Raw genomic sequence first — 20562 nt, 5'->3', positions numbered from 1 at the left:
CAGTTCAGGAACAGTTGAGAAGTTAGTCTTTTTTTTTTTTTTTGTGGTGCTGGGGATCGAACTCAGGGCCTTGTGCTTGAGAGGCAAGCACTCTACCAACTGAGCTATCTCCCCAGCCCCGAGAAGTTAGTCTTAAGTGGTTCAGTCTTTTAAATTGCATCAAAACATACTTGCATTCAAATTAAATGAAAAGTTCATAATGAGAAATTCATATAAAATTACAATATGATAGAACATTTAAAATTTAATTATAATGATAACATTCCATATTTGTACTAGAGTGGAAATAACTTGGACTGAGATTTAGAATTAGAATCTTATTTTTATATATATTTCAGTGGTTATAAAATACTTATTGTCTTTGTTCCTATCAGGAGGAAAAAATATGGAAGGTAAATAAATCCTTTTATGCTTCAGTGTATAAACTGCTGGGAAGAAGACGTAACATCGAATTTTTCAAAGGTAATATCTCCAGTCAAGTCAAACACAGTATCTCTGGTTTAATCTACCTTAAATTACAATTCTGGAAATTCTGATCACAAAGGGTACCTGATTAATGCTCCCAACAGAGCTGGTCACACAATGACAAATGACAAAAATTCACAAATATGTTGATTAGTAACTATAAAGGGGAGTTCTTAACAATCGGTTTGTGATTATCTCACAAACTGTGAAAACAGCTAATGAGGAATATTAACATAGTAAGTATAATTAAAAAACAGGACAAGCCATCCTGCCAGTGGCTCTGATACAGCTTTAAGAAACAGAGCCTTCTGTTTGTATAGCTCTAACAAATATTTGAAAATCCATTGGTTTTTGATAAAGTGTTACATTTCTAAGGAAATTGGAGAAAGTGATTAAGTCAACAAGTAACTCCTCGTTTCTGGTGATAGACATAGCCCAAGGGTTTGCTGCAGGTGTGTGCTCTAAGGGCCTGAGCATCGGTCATCAGGAGGACAGACGTAGGAGAGGCCCTGCTGATTCAAATGCACTGTAAGTAAAACTCAGTCTCATGACTTCCCTTCCCTTTGAACCGACATCCAAAGTCAGGGACAAAAAGAATTAAAGCCTAGTCAAGAGAAAGCTGCTGCTGTCTTCTCCAATCACCTCTACCCTGAGAGGATAAGCCGAATGAGTCCAGCCCAGAATCATGGAAGACTGGGATATTGCTGCTGCCACTTCCGATTTTCCACTATAACCTAACTGACTAATTTTTTCTTAGGTAAATTTCCTGTATTAACAACCCACTCCCTTACACCATGGGTTGTCTCTGATGTCCCTTAGAGGAGTCTTCCTCTAACTCGGGCATGGTCTCAGGACTGACACTGCTTAAGGCCATGGTCTGGGTGAATGAAGTAACTAAGACTTCTTTTGACTTTCCTTCAGGAAAGAGAAGATCTAGAAGAGACATGAAGATCCTCTGAACCTCTTTAATCAATTTAAGCTGATTTTACCTGATTTAAAGTCGAGTTAAAAAAAACTGACAAAAAGAATGTACCTGTGAACTCAAAGAAGCTAGAGTAAGTGAAGACTTGGGGAAAGAGCACATTTCTGAAAAGGGTCTATGATGGAATCAACAGGAAATGGAAGGAAGCCATTTGCATTGTTTAGGAGTCCAACAATTTATGGTTTTTATCATTCAAAACAGATGGTCCGGAATAGAAGAATATGAAGTGAGGAATCACCTGTCTGAAGAAGAAATACACACACACACACACACACACACACACACACACACACGTTTATATATGCCTATGTCTCTGCTTTTTTCTAAGGATGAGGAGAGGCATTTTTTTTTTTTTTCCTGCTGAAGGAAACATGGAGAGAAGATGGTGACAGACATATTGTGACCACAAAGGGATCCAGTCCAAGAGGAGGCAGCTAGAGGGACAGGAGAACACTGTGCCTTTGGAGATACAATTGATCTGAAGATCAAGCCCTAAAACCGCTCCATCCTCTTAGATCACTCAAGGAAGTCAACTCACTGCTCCTCTTTGGACCACTCTCTTTGCGGTCACCATCTTCCGGGACCCCATGTTCCTTTCGGCAGAAAGATTGTGTCTCTCATCAACTCATTTTGGAAAAGTTGAGATGCTTCTTTCCCAGCAGCACTTAGGAAATGTCTTCTCACATCTCATTGGTTAGAACTTCGTCACATGGCTGTCCTGCCCCTGAAATGATCACTGTGGCCAGGAGAATGAACTGTGCTTATGGGCTTATGCCAGTCAGGGTTCTCACCTAAAATGGGAGAGTAAAAGCCTGAATTAAGCCCATGATTTGTAACTGACAGGAGGGAGCAGGCAATGCCGTCACTTAAGACAGGAAAAGCCCATGACACTACTACTCCACTGTGGTCATCTAAAATCCCCACATAACTTGCTCCCCAAGATAATAGTTTTTAAATGTTCATTCGTGCTTACAAAAACACACTTTTTCAAAAAACAAAAACCAAGCACACTCCCTCTTCCAACCTCCTCTGCTAATATTGAATGGAGTTGATTTATACTTTTGTAGACTACTTAGTGAAGTTGAGCCACAGTTGATATGGATTATTAGACTGTAGAAAGATACCCAGGTTTATATCTAAATCAATAATCTTATTTTAGTATTCCTTTCCTGGCTGTTTAAATCCCTACTTCCCAATGTTGTTGGAATAATTTCTCTCTCCTCCCGCTGGTTATCTCATGAACAGGTTAATAATATTGGCCTATTGTCATCATTTATTTTATGGAGAATTTTGTTTTATCATCATGGTCACATCTGAGTTAGACAGTAGGGAAGTTTCTTGTATGCTGTGCTCACTAGGGGCCCCTTCATTGGTTTATTTAATTATTCAGAGTCTTAAAAAGACTCCCATAGGTCACATTAGGCATAATGACTCAGAAGGATATCAGACAAGAACAACTTCTCTTTGGAGCATAATGACAGGCATTTCTCTCTATAGTCATTCTTGCATCAGTAAGCCATGTAGTGTTTCACTAGCTACACAAATGAGACATCTCAACTCAAGGGTTTGAAAGTCATATTGGGAGAGTTCAGGAATTTTCTTGACTTAAAATACTCATGTTATAGTATAGATACACAGTGTCCCCCAAAACTCATGTTTGAGACAATGCAAGAATGTTCAGAGTCTGGAATGATGATAGTATGAGAGTTTGTAACATAACGAATGGGTTAATCCACTGATATGAATTAACTGGGTGATAACTGTAGGCAGGTAGGTAGGATGTGGCTAGAGGATGCAGGTCACTAGGGGTATGTCTCGGGTGAGTGAAACTCTGTCTCTGCTTCCTGGTTGCCATGTCTTGAGTGGCTTCCCCCCACCACACCCTTCCACCATAATGTTTTGCCTCACCTCAGGCTCAAAGCTGTGGAGTTGGCTCACTGTGGACTAAACCTCTGAAACCATGAGTGAAAATAAACTTTTCCTCCTCTTAAGTCGTTCTTGCCAGGCCTTCTGATTACAGTGATGCAAAAGCTGACTGAAACACCACATGAACAGGAGCCATTATCTCTTGGGAGGAAGCAGAGCCATAGCTTCCAGGGTCCTCAGGACAGGGACATGCCAATTATAAAAATCAGTACACATCCAAGAATGGCATCCCTATTGGAAAAACTGTTTATGGTTATTGTTCCCCCAAGTTCAGGTATAATTTTGGCCCAACAATACAGTTGTCCTATCTGTTTCCAGGCTAATAGAACCAAACTCACATTACTAAATAGGCCAGATCACTTAAATGAAGTTAGTTCCTCACTGTTCTACATAAGACCACAGTGTTGTAGAAACCCACTGCCTGGTTCTCTTTTCGGATCCTGGGGACACTTTATAAGTTGAGTAATCAGAAGCTATTAAAGTCTATCAATACAACTCTCACCAAAGTTTAGTGACCTTTTTTTCTTTCCTTTGGTTTCATCAATTTGGGTTAGTGATAGAAGCAAAATACTTGAGTCTAAAATTAGGTCCGGGAACTTCTGCATGGCCTAGAAATATACCTTCCATGCTTATTCCCCTACTTCTCTTCAATGACCTATACTTGGATTGTCTGTAAAAATTGAAATGAGAGTTCCATGAAACCTCAATAGTGCCCCAAACTTCAACCACATAAACATTTGAGTTCACCTCCACTCAATCCATGAGGATGAACACAGAGGTTCTCTCCATAAAATTCAGCTATTCTACCACTGTGAGCTGCCAGTCTTCTAGTTCCTTACTAAACTGCCTAGTAAGGATAATTTTCAGAGAAAAAATATTAATTTTAATCAGCAAAAATACAGGTTTCATGTTGATGAGGAAATAGTCCCTAAAGGATGGGCTGCAGCCACACCCTGTAACGCAGAGGCCGTGAGAGACTTCTGGGACCCTGGTCTCCTTGCTGCTCCTCCTGGAACTCAGTTGTCCCATCAGTCTATGACAAGCTGCTCTCTTTGCTTGTGGACGAATCTAACAAAAATATTTAAGGCATCCCTGTGACCGAAAGATATTTTTTCCCTGCAAGTCAATTTAATTTATATGCACTTTAATAAATTCATGGATAAGTAAATAGGACAAATGTTTATTGCATACTGAGAAAGCAGAGTTGAATAAAGTTGACAAGATCTTGCCATTTGTGAATTCTAAATTCTAAGCTAGGAAAACAAAAAATATAAACCATGAAAAAAATCCTAAAGAAAATAAAGAAGATTAGTCGACTCTATCAGAATCAGGTTCCCACCAGATAAATCCTGGCACTTTGGATGGTTCAAATGAAGGGAGTTTAATGGAAGCACAGCTTACAGAGAGGTATGGGCTGAGCCACAGAAGCAAATAAGGAACGCCAGGCCACAGAGACCAGTAGCATCAGGAGACCACTAACGTCCCCAGGGCTGCAGGACAAGCAAAGGAGGAGTGTCACCAAAGCTCACAAGAGAAGCTCTAACGTGTGGGCAGCTGGTGGGAGCTGAGGCCTGGAAGGATCCATCTCGAGACATACACAGAGTGTGGAGGGCGTCAGAAGGACATCCTGCTGCCAGTCTCTCTCCCTTGTTTTTAACTCTCAACTCCTTGTGGCTCCTCCACTGTCCAAACCCATCATAAGCCAGCTGGTAAAAGAAGCTGCGAGACGCAGTTGATTGGACCCAGCCTCCCAGTCGTAGAAGGAGCCAGCCAGGGGTGGTGGGGTGTGCGACGTGGTGACAGCTTCCGACTGTGGGATATTTAGGAATAGCAGTCAGGGAGGGCTGAGAAGAGGTAGCATTCCACAGCAGGGCGGAGTGATGAGAAGGGACAGTGGTGAAGAGCACAGTGTACTAACCCCGAATCACAGGCTCTCCGCGGTGCCGCTGCTTCGAAGCAAGTTTCTGCTGTGTGATCGTCTGTGCCTCAGTTTCCTCATATGTAAAACGAGTGAACTGTTTCTATTCCATTGTATTATCTCAAAAACTAAATAAACACAGGTAAAGTACTTAGAATAAAGTTTGACATTTACTAACCATTCAGTGAAGTATTATTTTATTTTTATTTGGGACAAACCTGTTATGGTCACAGCATATAGTGAGGACAATGGCTTACAGCAAGAACTGAAGTAGCAAGGTTCATGAACTGGGCTCAGGGTGCTGGGAGTAAAGCATGTGGTGTAAAAATTCTACCTTAGCTGTTTGTACTGGGAAACGTGTACTGTGTGTGTGTTTGAGATCCTCTTTGCAATGTCGTTTATAACAGAGTGAGCATTTTCACATGCTAAAAAGTAGAGATTGATGAAGTAAAATGTAGCATATTTTTTATTTATTTTTTTTATTTTTACAGACTGCATTTGGATTCATTGCACACCGATGGGTTACAACTTTTCATTTCTATGGTTGTACATATTTTTATGATGGAAACTGTAGCTAAAAATAATAGAGAGAGGCTCATATTATTGAGTGAAAAAACTAGTTTATAAGTAAGTAATCACACATGATATGCAGTATAATCCAAGGAAAATACAAGCAAATGTGGTGTGTGCATACATCTGTGAGAGAGTAGAGTGGGAAGCATTGACGAGGTCAGGGTGCAAGCTGAGGGTGGGTGGGTGAAATGTTGATCCAGCGAAGGTTTAATAGTCCACTAGGGCTCAAGAGAACTGTGGCCCCTGCCTCTTGAACCTGCTCCTTCCCATGCTGGCCAGGGATCTCACCAGGGAAGAATGAGAACAAGTGGCAAGATATGTATAAAATACTTTCCCTTTTTTATTTTTGTTCACTGCAAGGTTCATTAGAACACCTCTGGGTTGGGCCTGTTTTGACCCCAAGGGTTAGTGTATATGTAGATGAAGTATGCTATAATGAAATAAAAGGTTTAGGTAACCCAAGAGCAGCACTGTGTGCACAGGTATCAAACCATGATTGGCTTGATATTAAAAACTGTGAAACAGCAGACGATGAGGCAAAGCTTCCACAGCTGAGCAACTTCCTCAGCCTTCCATTTTGTTATAACAGTTGCCATGGTAACAATCAGACTCAGCACTGAGACCAGCCTACAGCATCTAGTTAACTCTGCAGAAAGCACATTTCATATTTGGGATGTTTCCCTTTTCGACTCATGTTCCTACTGACACAACCAAAGGCTTCCATGTCGGTCTGAGATTTTGTGGTCAATAACACTTTCCTAAGGAGAAAATATCTGTAAGTATGGATGCTAAAATTTAAAAGGTGTTTGTCTAGGAGTGGACAGAATGCAAGGTTTTTGTACCTTTTGCTCTTCCTTCTTCACTACCTTGTATTTTCTACTTTATAATTTCTTGTTTTAAAATGCTGTATTGCTTGTTTTAAAACACACACACACACACACACACACACACACACGCCCCGAAATTAAAATGCCAGTCTGTTCTCATCAGCTTCCTTTTAAAACTCACCAGTTTCTCTCCACCACGTGCAGTCAGAGAGGAGGCCCTGATTCTTGTTCCCAAGGCTCTCCTCGAAGTGCTCTTGCCTCGGCTTGAACATCTGCAGCATCATTACCTGACACTCCCAAAGAGGCGTGAATGTTCTCAGACGTCTTGTTGTTTCTAAAACACAGCCTGCTCTTTCAGGCCTCCCTGCCTTTGTTCAGGTCATTTTCTGGGCAAAAACATCCCTTCTTCTTTAGCTACTAGCACTTTTCATTCTTCTGGTTTATTTAGGTATCACCTGCTCCAGGCATCTCACCAACTAGGGCCCCCTCCTCCCCACCCAAGGCACAATCCCCTGCCCTATAGTCTTGTGTATCAAAGAAGCAGGAATCTTCTCTTCTTCCTTTTTGTGTCCCTAAAGACTCGGCATAGAGCTGACACTCAGTTAACGTTGTTGAATTAACCACAACTGAGTTAAGGGGGATCTGTCCCTCTGAGAAGGCGGAAAAGGGCAAAGCAGCTTCCTGGAAGCAGGCATGGGTCTGTCTCCAACTCTATTCTAAACGTCTTGAAAAGCTTCTGTGTGACAGGTATCCCCGAGATCTGTACCATCCTGCAGCTTTCCACAGACTTAGCCAAGGCCTCCTGTGAGTCACTGTGGATGGTGCTGCCATCAATCCTAACTCTGACTTGGCGGATCGAGTGGCTTTACAAGTCATCAGCAAACAGAGAGGGAGCTGCTGCCATCGCTGAGCAGCAACCCTGAGTCCTTGAGGAAGGGAAGAGGCGCATCAGCTTCTCTCTCAGGATGTGCACAGCTGAGCACATCCCTCCACCACTCACCTGAGCCAAGCGCACGCTGGCTCTCTCCAAGTGGTGCGGTTGTTTTCTTTGTTCTCATTTTCCTTGCCTCCCCTTCAGCCCAGCCTTCACACTGTGTGTGTCCTCCATGCCCCTCACCGCCACCTCCCACGTGACTGTCGTGGGCACCTTGGTCCCCTCCACGTGTAGACCTGCTTCTCCCTCTCATCCACCCTATTACAATGGCCTGGGGACCAGCAGACAAACCTTGTTAATCCACAGCTCTGACCATGAGACCAGCTGTGACAACTTTCTGTCTCATGATCTACTTAATGAAATCCTAAGACTTCAGTATGGCGTTCGACATCCCCCACTGTCGGCTTCAATGAACTTTTCTTACATGACACAACAAACTGAACCCAGAACCCCAAACTTACCTAAAATACCCCGATTCCCACGAACAGCGAAGCAGATTTCTGGAGCTGAAAGTAGTATTTGTACCCTTTGGACGTTCTCATTTTTATCAGTATTATGATTTAAGTTTTTTATTTCTTCTTTTTATTCTTATGAGTACCTACGACAGACCCAGCATCTTTGTGGAGTCTCAGATGACTATTATGTTGTAGACAGAATGCGCCATCAGTAAATATCTGTTAAATAAGCCATTTCAGGTTGATTTCACAAATATTATTCCAAATAATGTTTTTTGAGGATACTCATTCAGTTGTTTCTTGACAAAGAGTTGTCCAATTAAAAAACTAGAAAAATTGTGTGGCTCTCTATGATCTTTCAGATTTACCGAGGCTTAGACTGATACATAAGAATTGCAGGTATTTAGTATATACATCTTGTTGAGCCTGGGCCTATATGTATGCATCAGCGATACCATCTTATGTGAGGCATCTAAAGGGTAAAATTTATGGAATCCTGACTTTTAGGGGCAAGATGGGAGCAGGAGGAAATGGGGAGTTTTTGTTTAATGGGTATAGAGTTTTAGTTTTGCATGACAGATTCTAGAGATCTGTGTAAAACAGTTAATAAGGCTCTAGAATGCTCTTTAATACACATTAAAAGGAATTTAATACACATTAAAATTTCTTGGAGGTGATGGATATGTTGGTACCTTGATTGGTTTGATAATATCACAGGTGTATGGGTATGTAACTACTTCATTTTTCAAATGATGATCATTACACATAGCAATGTACCTGTCTTGACTAGTCATTTCTACCACTCGTTTAAACATCCATTATCAATTTTCTCAAGTAGCGTTTATTTGGTGTTGGTACCATCTAGTGGGAAGCCTGAGGAATACTCACCAGCTCTGGACAGTCCATGCTGAGACAGGTCTTGCACATCATCTCATCCAGCACCATCCATGATGCCGGCCAGCAAATTGAGATTTAGAAACTATAGGAAGCCTCTCAAAGTCTGTACCAAGAAACAGACTTTTAGATTGGGAGGCAGAGTTGTCAGGCCTGGTTTCTAACCTCACATGATTTACCACCAAGACAGGGACCTAGGAAATTAATAAGTAAAACATGACAATAAAATGAGAATTGTTCAATAGAAGCAAAAACTGCTTAATAAAATATACAGGTAAAAATTGTTATAAGAATTCAGAAGAAAAAGAAACGTGCTAAGGGTGACTAAAACAAAATTTTTAGAAGAGGAAATTTGTGTGGAATTTTGAAAGCTGTGTTGGATTTGGGTAGCTTAGAGAAGCAAGGAAGGGACATTTAATACAATAAAAAGCAAAGAAAAAAGATATTTAGGGAACAATAAGCATAAGAATACGATGAGAGAGTAAGCGTGCACTAAATGTTCAGGTGAAATGGGGCTGGCATTAGTCAAATATAAAAGAATGCTGAGATTAGGTGTGTGAAGGTAAACCATAAATCAAAAATCTGAATCACTGAGTCAGTACTGTGAATGAACTCAAGAGCAATTGCTTGGAGTTAGCCATTTAAGTTCTTTAAGTAATAGTGGTCAGGTTTAAAATTTTAAATATATAGCAGCTCAATTCACAATAGCTAGATTGTGGAAGCAACCTAGATGCCCTTCAACAGATAAGTGAATAAAGAAACTGTGGAATACATACACAATAGAATATTATTCAGTCATAAAGAAGAATAAAATTATGGAATTGGCAGGTAAATGGATGGAATTGGAGAATATCATGCTAAGTGAAATAAACCAATCCCCAAAACCAAAGACCAAATGTTTTCCCTGATGAGTGGGTGATGATACATAATGGGGGTGGGGGGTTGGGAGGTAAGAGAAGAATGAAGCAACTTTGGATTATGTAGAGGGAAATGAGAGAGGGGAGGGGGCAAGAGTATGAAAGATGGTGGAATGAGACAGACAGTATTATCCTATGTATATATATATGATTACATGAATGGTGTGAATGTATATCATGCACAACCATAGAAATGAAAAGTTGTACCCCATTTATGTACAGTGAATCAAAATGCAGTCTGTAAAAATAAAAAAAAAGATTAAAAAATCATAGTCTTGTGGCAAAAATAAATAAATAAAATACTTAAATGAATAAAATATCTAAGTAAATAAAAATATCTTAATGTTATAGGAACAGATATCTCTAGGTCAGGAAAGGTTTTCCACTAAAGAGTCATACCTGATTCAAAAGGTGTAACATTTCTGCATGACTGATGTGATCCTACAATATGTACAATCAGATAAATGAGAAATCATACTTTATTTATGTATGTTCTATAAAAATGTATAAATGCATTCTAGTGTCATGTAGAACTAATTAGAACAAATAAAAATATTTTTATAAAAGGTGTACATTTCAAACAACTTAAAGGAAAGTGAAGTTAGTGTGCTTTGGAAAATTGTGTTAGATGATTCACAAGGTAGCTCTGAATGACAGACACAGATGAAAGACAGGTGAGGCAGTGGAGCGTCATGGTGGTAAGCAATGTAGTGGACTGAGGACTATGACTAAGTCATTCTCATTGCTCAACATGTGATTTGAAAAGTGCAATTGAAAAAATAAATACACAGAAGCATGCAAAGAAAGGAGGCAAGAGTTATCTGCTTTCTTTTGGTGTTACTAGGACTGCATCTTACTCTGTCTTGGTTGTTCTAAGGTCGAGATTCCTCATATTCCCAAAATACATTGTTCCTTTTACAATCAGAAAAAAACATGTTATTTTAAAACTAAATACAGAAAGAAGTCTTTTGCATTCAGTTTGTTCTCAAATATTTATATACAGGTATGGTTTAAAATTTGAAGTAGGTAATGAAAATGTCTCCCTTACTTCCCCATGTCTTGGGAGTAGATTTGGATTTCTGGGAGACATACAGTGTAAACTGAGAGACATAAGTCCATTTTTATTATTCTCCAGTAGTTAGTAGTTTCAGTACATGTATTATGTAATCCATCTTGGCCTCACTGATTTGGGATATCATCTTCATTATTAACAAAATTCCAATATATATGTGTTCATGTAAAGTCTTTTTGTTCAAATTCTTTGACTCGTCTCTTGACCCAGGACATACTATTAAATCACTACACTTTTATGATGTTTGGAAATACAAAAGGACCAGATTTCCTCCTAACTCTGTAGAATTTCCCTGCTGTTCATTCTTTTCACCTCTGTGAGATGTGAGCATCATCCTATCTATGTTAAAAAGCAAATCTTGTTGCTACTTCCCCTGGGTTTGCATTCTGTTGACTGAATTGCTGGGGGAAATTGACTTATTTCAAATGTTCATCCTTCCCACTCAAGAACATGGTAAGTTTTCCTATTTGGTCGTGTTTGCTGTAATGCTAAGCAGTGTTTTAGATTTTCTTTCACATGGTATTTGCACACTGTGTTAATTTGAAATTTAAGATATTTTAAAAAGCATTTCTGGGAAATGATCAAGGAATAATTAGAGTGCATAAAAAAAAGAAAAGAAAACCAATAACAAACCAACAATGACACACATACACAGTGGACGGAATTTCAGTGAGGTAAAAATCCTCAGACTCTGTTGTCATAATACCATGGATCCAGAAACTGTGAGACCTTCTCAGTCAGTGCTGGCTGGTTTACTATTAAAAAGAAATTACACCTCCAGGCAAGGAAGGTGCTGCTGATAAGGAAGCTGTAGCCAAATTTTAAAAATACCTGCCAAGTGTTATACAGAAAGGGGTTATATGGAAGAACAGGTTTGATTAAACTGGCTTGTTTTACAAGGACATCAGCAAAGGAACCTACATAATATGAATGGTGTTTCAATTGCTGAAATATTGTGACCAAAGGTTTGTAGGAACCTAACCTTGTATTCTTCCTAGGAGCAATAGTTCAATAACTCTTTAGTTCAGTGTTTATGGCAACCTCATAGAGCATAATAATGATCATAAATAATAAGAATTGACAATACTATTCTGGCTCCTTTCAACTACAATTGAAGCAGATTATTTTTTCCTCAGTAAGTGGATTCATGTGAAGAAAAATCCAAAATCAACAGAACATTCCCTAATGATCCAAGGTTTTATGTGTGCTTGAGTTTTACTTTCTTAAAGCTAGTGGGAGGATGCATCTGTGCAAAATCTCTCCTTCTGGCCCGTCTCCACAAGGAGGGTGCTCTTCATGCAAATGAAATTTGTCTGTGTGACTCCATATTTAATCAGTCTCATCTACTTCTCTGATCCAAGTCAGGTCCATGGATGATCTTGCAGGATACATTCCAAGTTGGGCTCAATGATGACTTCAATTTACTGCTTTCAGATTGGGATGGAGGGGAGCCAAACAGAGCCCATTAGGTTAAGGAGATAGAGTTCAGACTTCTGCAATGCTAGTCTGGTTAGTATTCAGGACGAGGTACCAGAAAGAAGGAACATCACAAAGAGAGAGGGTAAAACCAAGGGTAAGCAAGCTTCAGAGATCTTAGAGAAGTTTCCTCATACCTGTAGCTGAGAACTGACCATTTCTAAGAAAACAAATGGGACTTGGGGGAAGGACAGGAAGCAGTTCCTCTAAGACCTCACACAGGGCCTGGAATAGTTCCTGTCTGCCTCAGGTAGGGCAGGAAACACCTCTTAACATAAGAACCATTGAGTAGATCCTCAGAATGTGGGAAGGAATTATGGAATCAGTAGTTGGAATCAATCATGGGACTAAAAAAGCCCTGGATTAAAGGTTGTTCTGGACTTAATAAAGATGGCTAGTGAGCCTCAAAAGGAATCTCCACACACTTAATTGCATTCCTGAAGAAAACTCAAAAGTATTTAAAGAAAATCTGTGATAATATCAAGGTTATAGTAGAATAAAATAACACCCTTAATCCAATCAAATATTTTCAGGTATGCAAAAAAAAAAAACCCAGGAAAATATGATCTAGATATGTATATAACCTGACCCAGAAATGAGTCAGGTGATATAGATTAGTAGATAAGGACACTGATACAGGTATCATAAGTATACACAACATGTTCTAGAAGGTAGAAGCAGCAGACATCATCATAAGAACATGAAAATTTAAATAATTAAACTTCTAGAGGTAAAAACTACAACATATGAGATGCAAAATACACTCAGTAGGCCCTCAATTCATAATTAAATGGATTTTATACCAAAAGGAAGATTCCTTTAGCATTTGATAATTAATCAATCTGATTTCCTTATTAACAATGAAAAAGTAAAAATAGTATGATCACCTGAATAGATGGAGAAAAGGAAGTAAATTCATTCGTGAGAGAAAGCACCATCTAATTAGTAATAGACAGGAACTACTTCAAATGGTGAAAGACAATGATTTTCCCCACAAACAGAAAAAAGATGAGATACCTAACTCCTCTCAACACCCTTACTCAGTGTGAGCAGAACACAGAATCACTCCCTCTGAGGACAGACACCTTCCTTCTCCTAACTACTTTTCTTTCCTCACTGGGTTTCCGTGCCACTTCAATAAAATACTGAACTAAAATGGCGAGAGTAGATGCCTCGCTTTTTTCCTGTTCTTAGGGGAAATTATTCAGTCTCTCACCATGTGAAAATGTATATATTTCTAGGTTGATGAGCATTTTTGTCTGAATGGGTTAACTCTATTTTTTTCCCAGATTTTTATTGTGAAAATTTTAATACAGAATTTTGGAATGGTTAAGAGAATGAAGACTTATAACTCATTCTCCCCTATTTCATAATTTCTAATCATTAACATTTTGTTGCATTTTCTATTTATCATCTACCTACGTCGCTTTCTCTTGATAACTACACACACACAGAGACACACACACAGATATACATATACATTTATCCATGGAGATTTTGCATCCCTCCCACAGAGGACATATCTTGATATCTGCAGATATTTTTGGTTGGTATGACTTAGGTGAGGTGCCAGAGCATCTACTTTGTGGGCACTAGGGATAATGCTAAAAATCCTACAATGTATAGGAAAGTCACCCAGAAGAAAGAAGTATACAGTTCAACCTTCAACAGTACCAAGTTTGATCACTAATCTTTTAATCATCTAAAAGTATGTTTTAGACATTATTATTGAAACTTAATAGAATATATGTCCATATGCTTCCTTATTCATTCCTCAATAATTTAACAAATATTTCCTAAGAACAAATATTAAACACAATACCATAATCACATTCATGAAATTCAACATTAATGTGATAACATCACCTAAAAATGGCTCTTTGGGCTTTGTTTTTGTTTTTCAACTCAGACTCTAATCAGATTGTTCAGGGCATTTAGTTTCTTATCTGTTCAATGTCATTTTATCTCAAAGGATTCTCTCATCCTTTGTCTTTTAAGTCTTCTGACATTCTTCTGAAGGACCCAGGCAGGTTGTTTTATGGAATGTTTATGGAATGTCCTGGTCTCTAGATTCAGATATACCTTTTCCAGAGAATTCTACATAGCTCACGTTGTTCTCAGTGTGTCCCACCAGGAGGCAATGACGTCAGTGTGCTCCATTATTGATTAAAAAAAACCACCAAGTTTAGTGATTTAGCCAGTGGTGTCCACCAGATTTCTTCATTGTATAGGAGACTGTCCCTGCCTGGCTAGTGATGAGCACTCTGCAGCATGAATCTTACAGACTAGAGGATTCTATCAACTAGGAAAGACCAATTACTTTAGCATCCATTGCCTGCTTGAATCAATTAAGTAAGCTGAAAATAATAGTGACTTTCTAATTCTGCCTCCTTTTTTACATTTACTTGTTGACGTTCTTTTCTCCATATCCGAACACCATATCTCTCTACCTGGCCCTGCTTCCAGCAAAAATGAGAACTACAGCACGGGGCTCTGCTACCCTCTGGCTTTCTTGTTAAGTTTGGTTTTTTCAAAACTAAGACAGAAGACAGGAGAGAGGGAGGAGACTGATGGTTGAGTATTTATTTATGTGTGACTCATGATTCCAGATTCTACAAGGCTACTCCTTCCAGAGAACCCTGCTTGTCCTCAGGTAATAACAGCAAACCCCCTTCTCTTAGGCTAAGAGGTTGTAAAGTAGTCTTGTTACCAGTTCAGGATCCTGCAGCACCTGGGATCTTGCACCCTTCCTGTGGTTACTCTGCACATATAGTCCCTTTAATGAACTTCCCTCAAATCACCATGCTTTGTGCCATCTCTCTGCTGTGACCGATGTGTCTTGCTTGTTTCCTTCTGTCTTCTTCACAGGAATCAGAACTGCATCCAGTGCCCTCCCAGCTTTTTCTGGATCTTCTCCATTTTTTCCTCAGGGCATTTCCACTATCAACCCCTGGTGCAGCTAAACTTGTCTTGGCATCTTCTCCTGGCAGGGTCTACACACTCTGCAGCTGATCAACCCAAGCATCTCTCATGCCATGAGCCTGTGAAGGCGCACAGTGGAGCACATGAAGGTCGTTTGGCACCGACTGAGTGTCTGCTTATTTAGAAAGGTTCTCTTCTTCCTATCAGGGCATTGGCCAAGGCACCCAAGTGGAGCAAATGCCAAGGGGATGCTGCAGTCAGACCCGAGGTCAGTAGCAGCCGGGACAGCTACATGCCAGCAGCATCAGCTCCTAACACTGTGGAATGATGTTAACCTAAGAAGTTCTAGCTTATGGCCTTTGTCATCATGTCACCAGCTAATGTGGCCTTGTTTTGTCTTCCTTGCTGTTTCCAAGGGGAAAACTATGCAGGTGGTCGTTTGGATGACTGAGCAAGGCACTTTGAGCAGGGGGAGAGGGTGTGCCTGCTTCCATTCTGTCAGCAGAGCCGTGGAAAAGGCTTCAGGATCAGCTTTCCATTCTGGGACTGCTGCTCCTCTGACGCTGGCTGAGTTGTGACTCTGTTGGGCCTGCTTCCTTATGAACAGGGAGGTAACAAATATTCACATTTGCATGTTATTTTTATGACTGCAAAAATGCATATAAAACGCTTAGCACTGTGTCTGGAATATATGGCAGTTTATTTGGTTTATTATTCTTTACCTGAAAGGATGAATGGGAAAAGAGCTCAATTCACTGGCGAGACGCTGGAAGTCCCAGGCTCCCAGGTGGGAGTCCTCACACTCCACTGGAACATCAGCTCCGGTCTCCTGCAGCCCAGTACCCAGAACTTTCCCCCTAAACCCAAGGGAGAACAGTTGCCTGCTGAGAGCACCACTCTGTAATTAACAGTGGCAAAGTTTTAATGAACCCCACAAGGAGATTATTTTCTGACACTTACTTTTCAAATCCTGAACTAGTTTCTATTCCTTTGAGATCAATTAAAAAGTTTTTTTATTTTTTCATCTCTGCCAAGATGCCAGAGGCAACTTTTCAGCTGTGTCTTTTTAATGAGTTCTCCAAAGGGCTTCCAGCTGCAGGTTCTTTCGTGCACTAAGAGAAGTTGCAGATGCTCCAGGGGAGCTGGGCCTTGAAGACTTCAGAGGACCCTGAAGGCAATTTCCCTGTCAGGCTCTGAGGCACAAGTTCCTTCCAGCCAGAAACTCTGGAGCTATTTCCAGTCAGCCAGGTGGGAGAAAGCAAAGGAGAACATTCTGGAAGGCTTTCACAGGTCAGATAAAGGTTAGGCTCTCCCAGTCAGTTTCCTATTTGAGTCCTGACCTTGGTACAGTCAGGGGAGGAGCCGAAGTCTTGGGCAAATCTTCAGGGAGGAGCACATGTTCACCCTTAGCTATCCTGTCCCCAGACTCAACCAGTCAACATCTTCAATAAACTGGTAGATGTGCCAGGTGATCCCCAGGAAGTCAGAACGCAAAGAATGTGTCCATATGCTTGCTCACACTCAAACCAGTTTGGATGTTTAATTGAACTAATTAATAAATTCATGATGAAAAGCATTTAACTTAAACTACTTTGTAGAAGTAAGTTTGCATTCATGAAGCCAAGTGATGGAGCAAACTGACATTTACTGCTAAAGAGACACATTCTTCTGACATGTTAGAACTTGCATTCACACTGGTTTTTGTGTCCACCGTCCGACACACATTCCAACAGTGTTGGGAAGGGAAGAGGAACCTGGGGTGGATATGATTCACTACACACATTCCAGGCCATGCAGATGTCACTAGGATATCTCTTCTGGAATTTTATAAAGAGACTTCAGAACATGACTTCAAAGTGGATACCTCCATTTCTCAAATTCCTCCTGACAAAACAAGTCAACAAGCTACTAATAGATTTACCTGAAGTCATAGGCAATTTTCATGTGTGAAAACTTATGTAAATTCAACTCAACTCACTTTAGAGAGATTCCTAGAGTGAAAAATAGTTGACAGAAATAAACAACTATAAGTGGTCATAAGAGGTCTCTAAAAGCATGGTGGATTTATCATACATGTGTATTTGTTCATCCTCCCCAGGAACCACTGAAATGGCAGAAGAGCTAAAGGCATAACCCAAGAAACAATAGAATGGGAGAGGAGATAAACGCAGACAGAGAAATTACACTATTGTTTTTCATGTGACAATCGTAAGGAGGAATAGTAACTAACTCATCAGAAAGGACACTCCCAGCTCCCTAGCATGCAGAAGGGAAGACGGTGAGTTTACCACCAGGATCCCTACAAGGTTCTAACGTGAGGACCAGTGGAGGTTAGGGGTGTAACAATGTGAAAACAGGCAGTTGAGATCAGAGCCCATTTTTGAGGCAACATCTTCTGACCTCCACTCCCTGCTCACCCATCGAGGCAATGACTCACCCTAGGGAGGAGCTTAGGGGCTTATTCTATGGTGAAATGGAGGATAAGAAGCCCTGTATTCTGAACTCCCAGACGAAATAGAAGCCAGTAAGGCTTGGTCTGAAAACCTGAACGCTGAGGGTCGAGCAAACCCAGCCCCATAGCTCTTCCTGTCCCTCTGGTTCCCATGTGCACCACATCCCTGGGGCTCACCCTCAGACAAGGCATTGAAGAACTCACTGGATAAATCACACAGCCCTGGAGATACTCTGCGGAGAGCACATGAGCCTCCAGTCATCAGCTGATCCTACAGTGTCAGCCAAAAGCCAAGCCTGGGAAACATTCCTTGCCAAAGGCAAGGATGTTATCAGCTTTGACTCTGGGCTCTGATGCTAACAGTTATCAGATGTCCCAGGACAATGGGCTTCCTGGGTGCAGCAGGATAAGAGCAAAATGTTCTTAGCACTGCAACAGTGGGATAATTGCAAAAATATTTCTAGCTCTCTAACTTTTTAATGCACAAAGGAGCCTCTGACAGCTTCCAAGCCTTGAACAATTTACAATCCCCTTATAGTTGAACTTCCTGATTATGAGACCCTATGTAAACTTGCAGAGCTAGTTCTGGGTCACTGTTCCTCCATCAGAGTGCAGTGTCCCACATGGCCACACCTTTCCATGAAAATATCTCTGTGTCTGTCTCTGTGTTTTTCTTCTTTCCTATTGCCCTTACTCGAGAATCCTTTGTGATGCTCCAGGGGTCACTGCAATATTAAAGTATCCTTATAAATCTCAACAAAATGACTAGCTAGACTACCCTAACACCCTATATAAAATTTCATATATGGAGTTTCCAATGAGAGACAAACACAAAAGAAAAAGGAAATCAGTGGAAACAGGACATAGGGAAGAGAGTAAAACCCCAAACTGCAGTAGTAGTTGGATCCCCCTATTTTTTCCAATCTTCTGAAGAAGTAATCAGCAATTGGATGTTTGCTTGGGTGTGGGTGGAAGCGGGAGTTTGCAAGACTGTGGCTGTGCTCAGCAGGCACCCCGGGGTGCAGGGTGTGGAGCATGGTTGGGAGATTGGCTGCCCTAAGCAAATCATAACTGAATAAACAAACACTGAGGACTTACATTGGGAAAAAGTGTTCAAAACTGTGGAATGGTGGGTTGGAATGGAGTAAGGGGTATGAAATCATTTTCTTTTTCAGTCAACTTTGTTGAGGTATAATTTACCGGCAATAAATGCTCATTTTAAGAGTATAGTCCAGTAAGTTATGGTAACTCACCATAATGAGTGTAGGGATCATTTGTACCACACTAAAAACGCTCCTGGTGTCCATTTGACAATGGATCCCCCTGCCCCAACCCTCTGCACTATATAACCACTGACCCACCACTGTAGAATTCTGTGACCTCAGTTTAGTTTTGTTCCACGATTTCATATGAATGCAATTGTACAGAATACATTCTTGTGTCCAGTTTCTCTCTCCGGCTTCTTTTACTTAATATTCATCTGTTATTGCATATATCAATGGTTTTCTTTTTTACTCTGAGGAAAATACCTTATGCATATCTCATACAATATAATATATATCAAATAGATAATTTATAAACATTGACTGATATTTGCATTATTTTTAAGTTTTTGCAGCTTCTTTTAAAGTGGCTGTGAGCATTTGATTGTATGTCCTCTGTGGACATATGCTCTCATTCTCTTTGGTAAATGCCTGGAAGTACTTACTTTCTCACCCAAAAGTGAAATTTCTAGATCATATACTGAGTGTACATCTCATTTTATCCAACACTGAGCTTTTGCCATTCCATTTTATATTCTATGTTAGTTTTCCATCACTACAGCAAATACTGGAGAAATCAACTTGAAAAGATAAAAGATTTATTTTGGCTCACAAATTGGGAGGTTTCAGACCATGGCTGACTGTCCCTGTTGCTTTTGGGCCTCTGACAAGCATATCATCGGAGAAGCACATGGCAGAGTAAGACCACTCTTATCCTGTCGGGAATCGAGAGAGGGTGAGGAGGTTCCGGGGTCCCACCGTCCCTTTCCAGGGCACACTGTGAATGACTGAGAACCCTCCAGGGAGGTCTCACCTCTCAGAGCACACCACTTCCAGCAGTGCCAACATGGGGAACAAACCTGGGGACACTATTTCAGTCCTCGACATACATTCCCATTAGCACTATCTGAGAATTTCAGTGGACAGATGTTTCACCAGAGTCGGGCTTTCTAACGTTCACCATATTTACAGACTTCTTGTGACATCTGCCTGTCATCTTGATTTGCATTTCCCTGATGACCAGTGATTCTGAACATCTTTAAGTGCTTATTGACCTTCTGCATATCTTCTTTCATGAAGTATCTGTTCAAACCATTTGCACACTTTTCATTTGGGCCATTTATCTTCTTCTTAGACTATACTTTTTTTTAGATATTCTGAATAAAGGTCCTTCTCACAAATATGGATTATACATATTCTATACAATTCTTTGGCTTACTTTTACACATTTTTAAGTGGCATTCTTCAAATATGAATTTTTAATTTTGATGAAGTACAATTTATTACTCTCATGAAATCATGTTTTAAAAGTGTATACATATAGAAATAGGGATCATATGTGTATGTGTATTTTGGTACCTAGGAGAGTAAGTGCTTGTCTTTCCTACCTCTGTTTGCTGAGCTGGAGGTTCTGACAGTCTTTTGGCATCAAATGCAATGAAAGCCAGATCTTGGTTTTAAATACCCATCTGTACTATAAAGGGACA

This window comes from Sciurus carolinensis, chromosome 8, assembly GCF_902686445.1.
Source record: "Sciurus carolinensis chromosome 8, mSciCar1.2, whole genome shotgun sequence".
Classification (NCBI taxonomy): Eukaryota; Metazoa; Chordata; class Mammalia; order Rodentia; family Sciuridae; genus Sciurus; species Sciurus carolinensis.
The sequence above is the reverse complement of the archived record's forward strand: the minus strand, read 5'-3'. Positions refer to the sequence as shown.